At 37.7% G+C, this 14,824-nt stretch overlaps 1 protein-coding gene and 1 non-coding gene across 2 annotated transcripts in view; one reads left to right on the top strand and one right to left on the bottom strand.

The window, feature by feature from the left end:
* LOC134750488 (mushroom body large-type Kenyon cell-specific protein 1) overlaps window positions 1-14,824 on the bottom strand; it is a 235,783-nt gene that overhangs the window by 159,757 nt on the left and 61,202 nt on the right. The gene's annotated exons all lie outside the window — the stretch shown is intronic.
* Window positions 11,616-11,687, top strand: Trnat-cgu (transfer RNA threonine (anticodon CGU)). The gene has a single exon. It is a non-coding gene; the product is annotated as a tRNA-Thr (tRNA).

Genomic DNA, 14,824 nt, shown 5'->3' with positions numbered 1-14,824 from the left:
GAAAGATAATATAAGATAAGAAGATACGCTGTCGAGGTATTCTCCACAGACTACTAGTTATTCAAAAAGTTTTTAGGTTTTTTTAGGTCGGTAACGAACAAATTAGAATAGGATCTCCAAACAATTGCACAGTTATACACGAATGTGACACTCCTGATGGAGTTGTAAAAGACTATTAGGTAGGTAGGTAGCCGATTTTCATTTATATAGCTTGTATGATTGTTTGCCACTGGGATAGAATTTTTTAATTTATTTGTTGTAGATCTTTGTTAAAAACACCCAACGCAATGAAACGGATGATTCGATTATTATAAAACATATTGTAATAAATCCTGCTTTTTAAAAAAACCGCGTACAAATCGGTTCACCCGTTTAAAAGCTACGGTGCCGCAGACAGACACACAGACAGCGGTCAAACTTATAACCCCCTTTTTGCGTCGGGGTCTAAACTAAACTAAAATATACCTACCCTAAATACGCCATATGTACGCATAAATAAATTGGTAAGGCATTTGCCAACCTAGTATGAAGTACTTATGAATTTGTATTTGTATGGTATCTATAAATGAAAGGAATCCAGTAATAACATGTGACATAATATTAATCCCACGTAATGTATAATACCTTAACAAGTTAAGCAATTCAAACAGTTAGCTAAAACACATTCGTAACCGCGCGCCATAATAAGCCCAACTGAAACTCCGAAACTGGCAACGATCAACAAAAACAAAGCCTAGCAACAGGTAGTAACGATAAATACCCAAAAACCACAGGCTACTAACATTCTTACACTAACAAACCGAAAACAGCAGATTACAAGAGATTAAAGGTGAACTATTCCTATCTGTGTCCGGGATAACATACCCAAAGTACCACAGACTATCGCAATCCCTGCTACGAGTAACGCTAAAATACCAGATTATAAAAATGAAGATGTAGTTTTTCCAGACTGTGGTCAGAATAAATAAAACATTCGGTGGAACTCCAAATTCTAAATTTGAAAACATGTGAGTGTAGATTTGAAATTCGGATTCGGTTTACTTTCTTAATTCTCTTTTATGCCAATCTCAAAGTAAACGACTAGAATCATAAGCTTATAACTGGCTAGGCTACTTATCCAATTCTAAAATAGGTATAGAATTATTTTTTTAAATACAACTTGCCACAAAGACCCAGTGTCATAAACTACCATAATACTGTTCCTATTACCTACGATACGAGTTTTTTTAGGTAAACCAAAGTAGTCAAAGAGTACGGTACAAATACGGTACGGTATAAATATATGGTGTACCGAACTATTTGGCTACTTTGACTGCTACAGTCGCTACAGAGTATTTGATACTGAGTGTACAAACTTAAAAATTGCTCAATTCAACATTAATTCAAATTAGCTCTTATTATAAGACAGCAGTGAATAGAAATGTACATAAATAATTGTTAAAATCCTCTTTTCCTCTCGTCGTTTCCGTTTCAGTAAACACAGGCTATAAGGTTTTCCTAGCAACTTGATTATTTTTCGCAGAACCCTTTAAATACTTAAGCTAATTTAAAATGGATTGTGTTCCACGCTCTTTCGTGGCATTAATGTCCGTTAACCCAACAAAAGCGACGGTGAACTTCCCGCCTATTCAATTTTCCCACAAAGGAAACTTCATGAAACCTCATCTCGTTTACATTTAAGTGTAACTCGAAATTGTTCCACACGAACTATTCAATTAGAGTTCGTAAGATTTGTGGTAATTAACGAATTTTTCAAATATAGAACAGGTACTGGTACTGGCCACGAAAACCGTTGGAAACTAATTAAAAACATCAAATCGTGGTGCTACGGGGGAATATTTCAAATGCGCGCACACACGCGCGCCGCCTCCCTTGCACGCACACACACATGGGTAAAGACGCACACAACAGTTAAAAATAAGTCCGGGCCATATCCGCGTGAGAGAATGGTCGAGGCAGGCTTTTGGGGTAGAACTTGGTATCTGACAAAATTCCTTTGGATTCGAAGATTTTCAATGCAAGATTTATGCTATTTCTAAAGTGCTTACTTATTTTAAACGCATATATCCAATTATTTGTGAGTTTACTTTCTTTGACAGACGTAGTTTTTTATTGGCTTATAGGTATACAAATTTGAAGAGTTCAAGCAAAAAGCGATAAGAGTAAAGCCTACTTTCCAAATTTTCTAGTTTTTATTTATTTATTTATTTAATCTTTATTGTACAAAAGAAAAAACCTTACAGTACAAAAGGCGTACTTAATGCCATAAGGCATTCTCTACCTGTCAACCTTAAGGCTAAGCAGAGAGATTTATGATTATTGTTTTTTAAGTTCATTCTCGTAAAATACAATGATTCTCGTAAAATAAAACACTAGAAATTTAAAATCTTTTTCCCGAAATATTTTGAATAGGGAAAAGTACACGACGTAAGCGTAAGTATTTATTTTAATGGCGGTTTGGACATAAATAAGTAGGTACCTCAATTATTTATTAATTTCGTAACATGGATTGTTGTCGTTTTTCATATGAATATTTTATTTTAAAATAGTCTATATTTCATGAAATAAAACTATCTTTTTTTACTGCAGTAATCCACACGACTCGCCAACCCAAACTAACGACACAGCGCAGAAATTGAAAATTCGCGTGCCGGATATTCGGTTCTGATAACAAGCAGCGCCGGTTCTAGATGTTATCCGGGGGGGAGACGGGGATAGCCGGGTGTCTTAAGGCGAAGCGGGATGGCGCTAAAACCGAGTTATCGTAAATTGATCTGGGAGGGAAGGCTGGGGTGGGGTGGCACGGCGCGGTCCCAAATTTGACAGCGATGGAAATTGGCGGGAAAGATTGCTTGCACCGTTCGATTTTTCGTCATTCGAATTTCGAATTAACATTCGATTGATTTGTGCCGGTCTAAATACGTTCTTTCAAATTGTTTCATCTATTTACAGTTCTGATGAAATAGGTTTTAGTTTTTCGTGAAATTTTAAATTTCGAATATCGATAGAACATAAATTCCAAATACAAAATATTTGCTCAAATTGGATCATATATTACGATTTTGGTTTTTCGTGCAATTTTCAAATTAGAAGTTTAAGAACACACTATTAGGTGCATTCTAAATTTAAACGCTTCGAGACGCTCCAAACGTTAAATTAGGTAGCCTTAAGGATGTTATCGTATCTAGGTCGTCGGTCAGGGCCATACAAAACGAAATTACCTAGACTGTCTTAAGTCCAGGCAGAGTATAAAGGGTCTCCATATCCCTTTGTGTCTTAAAGCGCACGTAGTAAAAGAGCACACCAACATCTTAATAACGGAATCCGAACGCTCCAAGCGATTTTAAAATAAGAATATCAAAACTGGCCACCGGGTGGGGATTTCGGAGTAAGAACGTTCGCACCCCCCTCAAGTTTTAAAAATAAGAAAATTTCGGTGGAGCGTGATATTTTTAAAATAAGAACCTCTTTCGGGCCATATTCCGTTGAGAGAGATTTTAAAATAAGAATAGTTTCGCTATACCCCCCTGTCTGGAGTTTGAAATAAGAATTTGGGTGTTCGGGCGGGGTGGTTCCTTGATGAGGGTTTTTCGTGAAATTTCGTTAGGGGGCATTGACCGGCGGAGTCAATATTCGATGAATGTTATAGTCATTGGACGGTGGTTTTATTTTGCAGTAGATTCCGATTCGATATCGTTGTGTAACGGTCCCCGGTGGATTCATTTTGTCTTTCTATTTGTGTGAGTATTCTCTCGCAATCATAGCGTTTTACTTATCATATTTGATAATTGAACGAGGGATTCAATTACTAATGGACCATTTCGGAATGTGTGTTATTTTCAAACTAGAGGTCATGGATTTATGTCATGATAATTATTTGTACTATGAGTTTTTGGAACATAATAATGTTTGAGAATTCTTTAAAACCAGGAAACTATACTTATCCCAATATGTTTCAGTACAGTTACCTAATAAGAGCGCTGGTGGCCTAGCGGTAAGAGTGTGCGACTTTCAATCCGGAGGTCGCGGGGTTCGTACCAATGAGTTTTTCGGAACTTATGTACGAAATCATTTGATATTTACCAGTCGCTTTTCGGTGAAGGAAAACATCGTGAGGAAACCGGACTAATCCCAATAAGGCCTAGTTTATCCTCGGGGTTGGAGGGTCAGATGGCAGTCGCTTTCGTAAAAACTAGTGCCTACGCCAATCTCGGGATTAGTTGTCAAGCGGACCCCAGGCTCCCATGAGCCGTGGCACAAAAACCGGGATAACGCGAGGAAGATGATGATGACAGTTAATAACCATTCTAACGAACCTATCGACTGCGCCAACGCGATAAATTTATTTTCCTCAAATGCGCTTTTTTCCTTCAAATGGTTGTATGGAAAAGATCGCTCTTTAGCAATAAGACCGCTTGTTGTCTATGATAGTTTAATTTATATATGTTAAATGTATAACGGGTCACTCACGTATTTTAAGTGGAAAAATGCTCTCTGCGCTCTGGCGCAGTCTGCGCCGATCCGTCACCGTCAACGCAAGCTCCTGATGACACTCCTAGGTACGGAGTGAAACATGTCGAGCGTTTTTCGACTTAAAATACGTGGATGACCTGTTATTAATATATTTAATATGCCTGTGTTTCACGGATGTTTTGTTAATTTATATATGCATCTTATTAATATTTCTTTTGATATTGGTGAGCAAAAAGAATGAAGGGTACACGGAAAGAACATGTCTGGTCACTTTAGTTATATTTTGAGTAATCGCGGTTTTAAAATTTGGAACCATGTCAAAATGTATGGTAATTCCGTGACCAAGTATTTTTTTACTAAAAAAAAGTTGTATTACATATATTATACAGTGGTAGAAAAAGATAACTAATAGTTCATTAAGAGCTCTACATTATGTAAAATCTAATTTCCCAAAAAAATTGACTAGACATGTTCTTTCCGTGTACCCTTCATTTTATTGTATTGTATTGTGCCTTGTGCTGCACACCTTGTGCAGATCATACTGAACACCATGTCCGCATAGATCTGCACCTGCTAACACAATAGTACACGTGGCTGGTAGCTGGTACCTGTTGCGTTGTTTGTATAGCCAGCTATAGCCGTCCGACCGCGCCAAGTCAACAAACTTTCCAGATCTAGATTTAATACCAACTTGGTATCTATGCAAACAACCGGGACGATATTTGGTACGTTTTTGACGTTTTATGACTGAATGAATATGTCAAAATATTTATCAGTACGGTTTTTACTCACTATTATTTTTAGTCGCTTTTGACGACATGTTTCGGATTCTTTGGGAATCCATATCCATATTTTGAAATATGTCTTACAATAGTTTAAGTGCGATTGAATGAATATGTATTTATAGCAACAACAGCGAATACAGAAAACACAATAAAAAAAAGTTACTTAACCTATAAACATTGTACCTATAATCATCTTAACCTAATATCTGTAACTTAATAACTTAATGGTATCTATATGCAAACAACTCGGACGATATTTGGTCCGTTTTTGACGTTTTATGATGTTGACAATTTAGGGCAATTATGACGTTGCTATTTTCAAATTTGCCTTTTAGTTTAATTAATTAAGATCTGTTCTCGTAATGCTTGTCGATATATCTTTTCCTTTACATGCTTATTTCGCTACTTGTTTATGTATAACTATACGCATAACAATGACCTGTTATTACTCGTTCTAAACTTAATCAGTATTAAGTTAGTTAAGGCAATCTTAATTTTGTACGCCAAGAAGCAAAGCATAGAGTTCTGTTTGGATGTTAAGACCCTTTTGTATCACCTGTGTTATACAAATTAACGTGTTGTATTCTATTCTAATAACATACATGTCCTTGCAGTTACGTAACAGACAGTCGGAATTGAGGCCATATTGTCCCTACAATCCCAAGATAGGCCGGCACGAATTGTGCTGCCCCAATTTGATCATACCCGTAATACGTTTGGTGAAACTAAAGATAGATATAACTCCGTAATACATGGAAGGAAAAAACGTGCCTCGAAAATCAAGAAAATTTGACTCTCGATCAGAGGGCGCTACTAGCTTTGGCCTACCGTCGTATAGATGGCGTTGACGGTTTCGTTTGTTATTTAACAATTTTTACGCATATCAGTGAAAGAACATGGGTCAAAATCATAAAAATAATTAATGCAATTAAAAAAAATCATTTATCCATATTTAAATACATTTTATCGTATTTTTATAAATCTTCATTTTTAGTTTTAAAGTGTGTCGATAGATGGCAGTGAATTTACTGTGGTTACAAAATTTACTATGACAGTACCGCTCTAGTATAAGTTACTCTATGGTGAAACTTACATGCACCATGTCTGAAGATTGTATACTAATTGTATACTATTGGGACCAATTTAGCCAGTGTCAAGGTATTGGGAGCAGAGCTATATGTATATACGACGAATATTGAACGGTTAGTAAAAGCAAAAAACCGGCCAAGTGCGAGTCGGACTCGCGCACGAAGGGTTCCGTACCATTACGCAAAAAAACGGCAAAAAAAACGTTTGTTATATGGGAGCCCCACTTAAATTATTTATTTTATTCTGTTTTTAGTATTTGTTGTTATAGCGGCAACAAATACAAATAGTTTATTTCCAGTGAAAATTTCACTGTCTAGCTATCACGGTTCGTAAGATACAGCCTGGTGACAGACGGACAGACAGACAGACAGACAGACAGACAGACAGACAGACAGCGGAGTCTTAGTAATAGGGTTCCCATTTTACCCTTTGGGTACGGAATCCTAAAAAGACAGACAGAAACAACTAAATACGTTAGTTATATTAAGGATTTCATACAGATTACAATGGTCCCTAACACCATACAATTTTAATGAATATCTCGAGTAATCGTAAATTAAAGTTCCATTTCGTCATATAACTTGTATGAAATGATAAAGACGCTAACTCCCGTTAGTGCCTATTTTTACCACCTTATGCGCTGCGATCGCTTTACTTACCCCCACTTACCCCCACCATGCACTTCGCACGGTGCCATTACAATGGGCCACGTGGGTAACCTGGCGTTGCCTCGTATACCTATAGTATTTATAGTATTTTTACACGACTGCCCAAAAAAAGGAGTGTATTGTTCACGGTGACAGAGCTGTCATTTCAATACATAATTCTGTCTTCGGTTACCGCGATAGTAACTCATGAAATAAAACTATGAAAACGGATTATTCAATATACGCGATATAATACGTTTTCATAGTTTTTATTTCATTTCAATACAATTTTGCATTTTAAGGTTATGAATTGTCAGCAGATGAAAAGATAACAGCTCTCATAGAATAAGAGTAAATGAAGGTTTCTGGGAGTGTAATATAATTTCTGTGTTATTGACTTATCCATCCATACTATCCATACTAATATTATAAATGCGAAAGTCTGTCTGTCTGTCTGTCTGCCTGTCTATGTGTTACCTCTTCACGCTGACACCGCTGAACCGATTTAGTTGAAATTTGGTATACAGATAGTTTGAGTCCCGGGGAAGGACATAGGATACTTTTTATCCCAGAACTCACCCCTCAAGGGGGTGAAAAGGGGGGTGGAAATTTGTATGGGGAATCAATAACCGCTGAACCGATTTAGATGAAACTTGGTATGGGGGGGGGGGGGGTAGTTTGAGCTGTGGGACATGATATAGAATAACTTTTATCCCCGAAATCATCCCTTAAGGGTGTAAAAAATGGGGTGGAAATGTATAGTGTGGACCAATTTGGGGGTGAAAAAGGATGGATTAAAAAGCAGATTTGTTTAAGAATTAAGGTACCCAAATTAGTAATTCCACGCAGACGAAGTCGCGGGCAAAAGCTAGTTATACAACTTAAAAGCCATTATTTCTTTTGTGTGAGCGCGTGGCCTTTGTGCCTGCGCGCGTGGCTAATTGTGTGTGAGCCTCAGGCACAAAGGCCACGCGCTCACACAAAAGAAATAATGGCTTTTGTTTAACAGAATGCCATTGTTAGTACAGGTAAGTGAACGAGCTCAGTAGAGATAGCGTTAACTATATACTAGATTCATGGTATAGCAGGTCTCAAACTCGCGACTATCCTGGGCGCGGTCGGATGAATGCCAGACAAGCAACAGGTCTTAGCTCGGAGCTTCTGTACCGACAGTATTGGGACAGTTATTGTCCGCTGAATTGAATGTTAAAGTGAATTTGTTCTTATGGGTAAATTGTAATGCCTCCTCTACACTATTGGCGATGATCGTAGTATCATCATCTATCATCGGCAAGATCATCGTGCAAGCATCCACATAATCGTCTGTACAAGACAACCACCCGGTGATTCCCTTTGATGCGTGCCCAAAAAACCGATAGCTCACGGGTCGCAGGCGATGATGATGGCGGGTACTGCCGAGTATGCCCTCAACTATCGTACCCGCCAGCACAGAATAAGTAATAGTATTATCATACAGAACGGCCACACACCGCCCCGCCCCGAGCCTAATTACCTCGCCCCGCGACAGCAGATTGACGACCGTTTGCCGGCCGATCAGTACTATTTTTAAGCAACTTACTCACACAATGACGCATGACGCGTGTACAGACGTGCCGTTCTCACATAAAAACGCAAGTGATTTTTGATGTATAGCGTGTCCGCCGTGGCCCCGTAGACAACATGCCAATCGCTAACGCTCCGTAGCGAACGAAACGCAACTGTCACTGTCACACTAATATGGGAGAGTGATAGAGAGACACAAAGCGATTCGATGGCGAAGCGATAGCGATAGCGGCCTTGGCTAGGCCGTCTGTGCCGCCAGTCATAGTCTATCATCGCCGATAGTGTAGTCATAAATCAAACTGATGTCACAGATGGCATACGCATTACACGCAATAAAACCAAAAACTAGTTTCAATTAGCGCGTCATACGTCATACGCGTATCTTCGCAAGCTGGCGCGGGTGCCCGGAGCGGGCGCACGCACGCGGGTGCCATTCTAACATTTGTAACTAAAATCCGCCGCACGCGTCCGCGTCCGCGCCAGTTAGCGTTGCTCATACTATTTTTCATTATCCCGCTCACCCGCTCTCTGCAAACGCGCTCAATAGAATTTAAGCAAATAACAACCGCTTATATGCTCTGAGCGTTCTAACAGATACCCTAATTTATCCCAGAACTGAGACGAAAATGAAAACAAAGGATGAAAAAAGAAGTTTTTATAATACACTATCAAGAAGTAACGCTCGCATCGCAAAATTCCTAGCGTCAAAATTCTATTTTAACCCTGATCTAAACAAAGCTAGACACAGACCTTGTTGAAATAGCCCCTCGAAGGACCTATTCTCATAACCCAATTCAAATTTTAGCCAACCAACTTATAATGGTCTTGGGATACCCAAACTCTACCTACTTCTCGGATCTAGAATGTACTAACATAACTGATGTGCCGTCGAAAAGTTTCCAAAATTGCAAAATTTCCACATAGAAAACTTTCGGAAACTTTCAAGCGGGCCGCTAGGCTTTTGGTAGAAATACCTACCAGCCATACCCAGCATTCAGCAAGAAAATGTGGGAACTATGAATAATCTGAAAGCACACCTAATATACTGGTTAAAAAGCGTTTTGCTCTAGAAAGTCTCGAATAAGGACGAAATACTTTGTCGAAGTAAACCCACTAAATATATTTAAGTAGGTATAAAACACATACAAAATTCAACCTTACAGTTTTATCATAAGACTCAATTTTGCGTTGAACGTGGACGGGAAGAAAACCCTTTTCGATCTAAATAAGACTTTATGAGTAAGGATTAAGGTTGGTATTAATTTGGAGTGGGTTATCACGCATCAGTTCTAGGTCAAAGTTTTTCAGTCGATACAAAAATGGGAAGATGAGCGCTTATTACTAAAAATAGATGATATTGCGTTTGAATGTGTTGAAGTATCTTTATGTGTTGATTAATTAAATTACACACACTCCTTGCGTAGTAGGAATTTTGCAATGCAAGTGTACTACCATCTTAAATGCCGAGAACGCATTTACAACCCCTATGGCGTTGCGGGTGTCCATGGGAGACGGTGTCTGCTCGTTTCCCTCGCATATCATAAAAAACTGTTGTTACTTAAACAACGATATAATACCAGGTATATAAATAATTGAATACATAGAAAACACTCATATCTCAAGAACAAATATCTGTGCTCATCACTCAAATGCCCTTACCGGGATTCGAACCCAGGGCCATCGGCTTCATAGGCAGTGTCACTACTTAGCTAGACCGGCCAAAGTAAGAAATAATCATCATCTCACTAAGTAGAAGTGACCGCTAATTCTCCTATAATTCGCTTCCCAATTCTTACCCCCTCCAGTGGGGAGGGGGTGTCTTGCGCGCCTGTGTGAAAGAATGCGGAATCAATACAGCGCGGCGGTCACACTTGACCCAAGAGTATAGGGTAAAGGGTAATTAGATGATTTCATGAAAGTAAAAAGACAAAGGCTTGGATTTCGTAGTAACTCAGCCCTTGGATTTAATAAAGGTGCTTTGCTTAAAAAAAAGTATTTCATAGTTCATTCATACACAAAATAATCTCAAAAGCGAGCTTGGGGCGGAATTGGTTAAAGCGTCAAGAACTTCGCACATTTAAGAAAAGAGCGTATTCCTGTCTTAAAGGCCGGCAGCGCACTTGAAATCACTGGTGTTGCAGGTGTCCATGGGCGACAGTAATAGCTTACCATCAGGTAATTCGCTTGCTCGTTTGCCTCCAATCACTACATACCTAGTATTAAACAAAGTCGCTTCCTGCTGTCTGTCCCTATGTTTGCTTAGAGCTTTAAAACTACGCAACGGATTTTGATGAGGTTTTTTTAATAGAGTGATTCAAGGGGAACGTTTATATGTATATGTATAATACATCAGCATTGCACCCGTGCGAAGCCGGGGCGGGTCGCTAGTATCACATAAAAACAGTAATAATTAGTTATACTATTATTATAAACTCCAGCGTCTTTTATATTCCGTGTTGTCCACACCGTCCACATTGTCCTGCTTATTCCCGCTAAATACAAAACACCATTCACAGACTCCCAAACCGAGACAAAAGGGAAGAATACGACGACCCATTTTCGAGTTAATTGTCCACGATGTTATTTTTGTAACAAAACCTCAATTCAAAGACAAAACTTGGCAAGTGCGTGTCGGGCCACGCATAATGGAGGGTTTCGTTGAACAATAATTCATCCACCAGTGTTGGTATGAACTGATACCCTTTTAATGCTTTTCAGATTGCATTTGCACAATTATCGGTCTAATATTATGGTTGACCTTCCATTAAACAGTATTGAATTAAAACATAGCGTTATCATGGTCACAAAGACTAGCATCGACACTTTTGTGGATGTTGCTTAGTGTACATTTTTGGTCCCAAGACTTGCAAGTTTTGATAAGACCGGGAGAATTTTAGTGGCTTAATCTTAAAACGATTTTCTACGAATTTCCTAGTAAATTAATAATCCAGTAAAGGATTTGTATAGGAGGAGGTACAAGCACGTACTTTCAAATACGCGTACTAACAAGTCTTTTAAAGATAACATACACCAGAAAATTTGGGACGGGTACCGCCGTGGCCGGGTGGTCTAGTGGTCAGGACGTTAGCCACGTAAGCTGAAGACGCGGGTTCGATTCCCGCCTCGGTCACCAGTGGACTTGGTCACTTTTTCTTTAGTGTATGATATTTATTTCCGATATGTTCCTCGTGTACATAAACGCTTAAAATTTTAAGTCAACTGCATGCATTATTTTTATTAATATATATAATAGCTGGTCAAATGCATCTACATTTCAAATTCATTTCACAAAAGTTCTTTAAAAAACTGACAAACGTAAATAAACATTATAAGTAACGACAGATATGGCAAAACTGGAATGTCTCGTAGCCATTTCAGCCACGGAACCCTAAAAATTAACCATCGCTAGAAAAACAATGGCAGGAAAAACAGCGGGGTAAAATTGGTCATAATGAGTGCCACCCCCTACCCTTTGGGTCAAGCGGGAATGAAATTTTAAATTGAAGTCGTGAAAAAGACAAAAATGGAGGACGGCGCATAAGGGGTAATACATACTTTGGAGTTCGAATATAGTTAGCGATATTATATGTATGGTCAGATATATTCTTTATTCTTTCACAATTGCATACATGTAGTAGGTACAAAAGGGTAGGGTCTCGGTTTGGGAGTCTGTGAATGGTGTTTTGTATTTAGCGGGAATAAGCAGGACAATGTGGACGGTGTGGACAACACGGAATATAAAAGACGCTGGAGTTTATAATAATAGTATAACTAATTATTACTGTTTTTACAAGAAGTTCTTACATGCTACCCGATTCGGGTGTTGCAACATCTACACTAATTACTTATTCTAACATTATATACATATTTACAAATTAAACTAAATTTAACCACAACTGCCCGCTACAAATCCGTCAGATCTGCCTAGAAAATATGTCTGGCGAACAAATCTGTCTTTATATTGCAGGTAATAGTTATAGATGTATGTATGTAATAAAATAGTGGAAATACGTTATTGAACAGAAACGTAACGTAAACTTAACGTAGGTAACTAGAATTTTGATACATCTGCTTAAAACTATGAAGTAATTTACATGTATTTCTTAATAAGCCCAGTATCTCACAAGTTAATTAAAATCAAGTATGAGAAAAGCGGGAAATTCGGTACAGAGTTAAAAACAAAAGAAAAACGCGATTAGAACCTATTGTTAAAAAAGTTAATTTTGAGTGATTTAACTAATTATAGTAGTAAACTCTTTATTGTACAAAAAGAGATATTAAAAATAACATACAATTAGTAAAAAGTACAAAGACCTATGTCCAGCAGTGGACGTCTATCGGCTGACATGATGATGATGATGACAAAGGCGAACTGATCCCTTGGAGGGATCTTTTCCAGTTAACCTTTGAGTAGATGAGAGGAGAGAGTGAAAAGATGCTGACATATGCAGCAAAATGTACAACAAGGTACCAGAAAGACAAAGGATAGACATATATGTATTACACTTACAAAGGAATGGGGAAAACACACTAAAAATTTAAAAGAAGTAAAAATCTCTGTTTTATCTTACTTAATTTGTTAACATTTTTATAGTTACGAAAAACGTTCGTAAAATCTCCTAGTTAGTGAACATCCTCCCTAATACCTCCAAGAAAATGAAGTTCTTGCAAAGGAAAATGGTTCTTTTACACTTTTTGTTAATTAATATTTTATGGATCGTGCTGTTTTAAAATTGTAATATTTAGCTAAGCTCATTTATGAAATATTTCAAAGTAAAATCTAAGTAAATTGCGTAGAAAGCGTATCTCCTAAGAAGGAACCTATAAACCAAACAAGAATATAAGTAAACTGAAATAGATGAATAGAATACGAAAGAAACAGTGACCAAGGCCTCCAGTGCCCAGGGCTGGAATCGAACCAGCGTCATCTGCATTCACGGCAAATGCCACAATCAACCACTCCGCCAGCCGAGTTACGGCAGTATGGGTCAAATTTTCTCGTGTAAGTAGATGCAATGGCATCCTTTGGCCAACTCTAAGGTATTATTAAGGTAGGTTCGTACCTCCCATCCGGATTAACTCAAAATTTAATTGGACTTGGTTTCTAGTAATAAAAATATACATACACACAAAAGCATACAAAGAAACTTCTTTTATTTTATTACAAATAATGAACATTGCATAATATAATAAACACACATGCAAAACCTTCCACTGCATAAAAAGTCCACGCCACCCCACCCCAAATCAATACTCCCAGCAAAAAAACATTAATATAACTTATGTAATTAAAAAAAGCACACACGACGATAGCTATCTTCCAACACACACAAACTAATAATTAATCATCTACCACCCCCTCCCCTAAGTTTAATTCCTCCCCTTTTTTCCGAAGTGTGTTTTCATTTTGTACGTCTGCAAGGAGTGCGCTCTACAAATTGAATTTTGTGGTCTCTGTGAATATTTTAGAGCTGGTGGTGGTTTTTGAGCTCTTTGTCTGAGTTTTGTTTTTTTAGTTCTTGGTTAAACGGAAGTTTTTTAGCGTCTGTTTTGAAGCACATTCTTAGCAAAGTGGAAAACATTTATGTAAATACAAAAAACTGCTAAACTCGCTTCATCGGATAAGACAAAAGACGACCGGTTTCACGTAAATTCATTTATTTGAACTTAAATTTAACTATTAACTGCCGCCCAAAAGATACTGGCAGATAATGCTAATATAGATAATTAAATAGCATAAAGTTTGGCTTGTGTAAGAAAAGTTTTTTGCCTTTTGTAGTAAGTTTATTTTTAGAAGTTTCCGTTGTTTTTTCTCAATACTCAGCATCAAATAAGACAAAGTAGATATACGAAACACACTATAAAAGAATTAATACATTTTTCGTATCTAGAGCATCCCATAAAGCGTCATATACAGATACTTTCTTTGTAAAAAGCTTATATAGTAAGCCGTTTTTTGGTCTGATGATATTTTATTATTCGGATAACCGCGACCACGACCAGTGAAACCTGCGTCGAAACGTCGGGAATAATGGTAAGTACATACATTTGCGATATACCCGGTTTTAAATAATGTTTTAGTATGTGTTCAAAACACGAAAGTTTTAAATGTTATACTGATGATATTCTATTGGCTATAACATTATACTAAACTCAATTTAGCAATTTCTAGCATTTTAAGAAAAATCTAAAAAGTAGAGTGCGCGACATTGTAGAAGCATTTTCCACTTTAGAAGAATAACCAAGACAGTTTCCTTCCTAACCATA

This window comes from Cydia strobilella, chromosome 20, assembly GCF_947568885.1.
Source record: "Cydia strobilella chromosome 20, ilCydStro3.1, whole genome shotgun sequence".
In the NCBI taxonomy this organism is placed as follows: Eukaryota; Metazoa; Arthropoda; class Insecta; order Lepidoptera; family Tortricidae; genus Cydia; species Cydia strobilella.
This window is presented reverse-complemented; position numbering and strand designations above follow the sequence as displayed.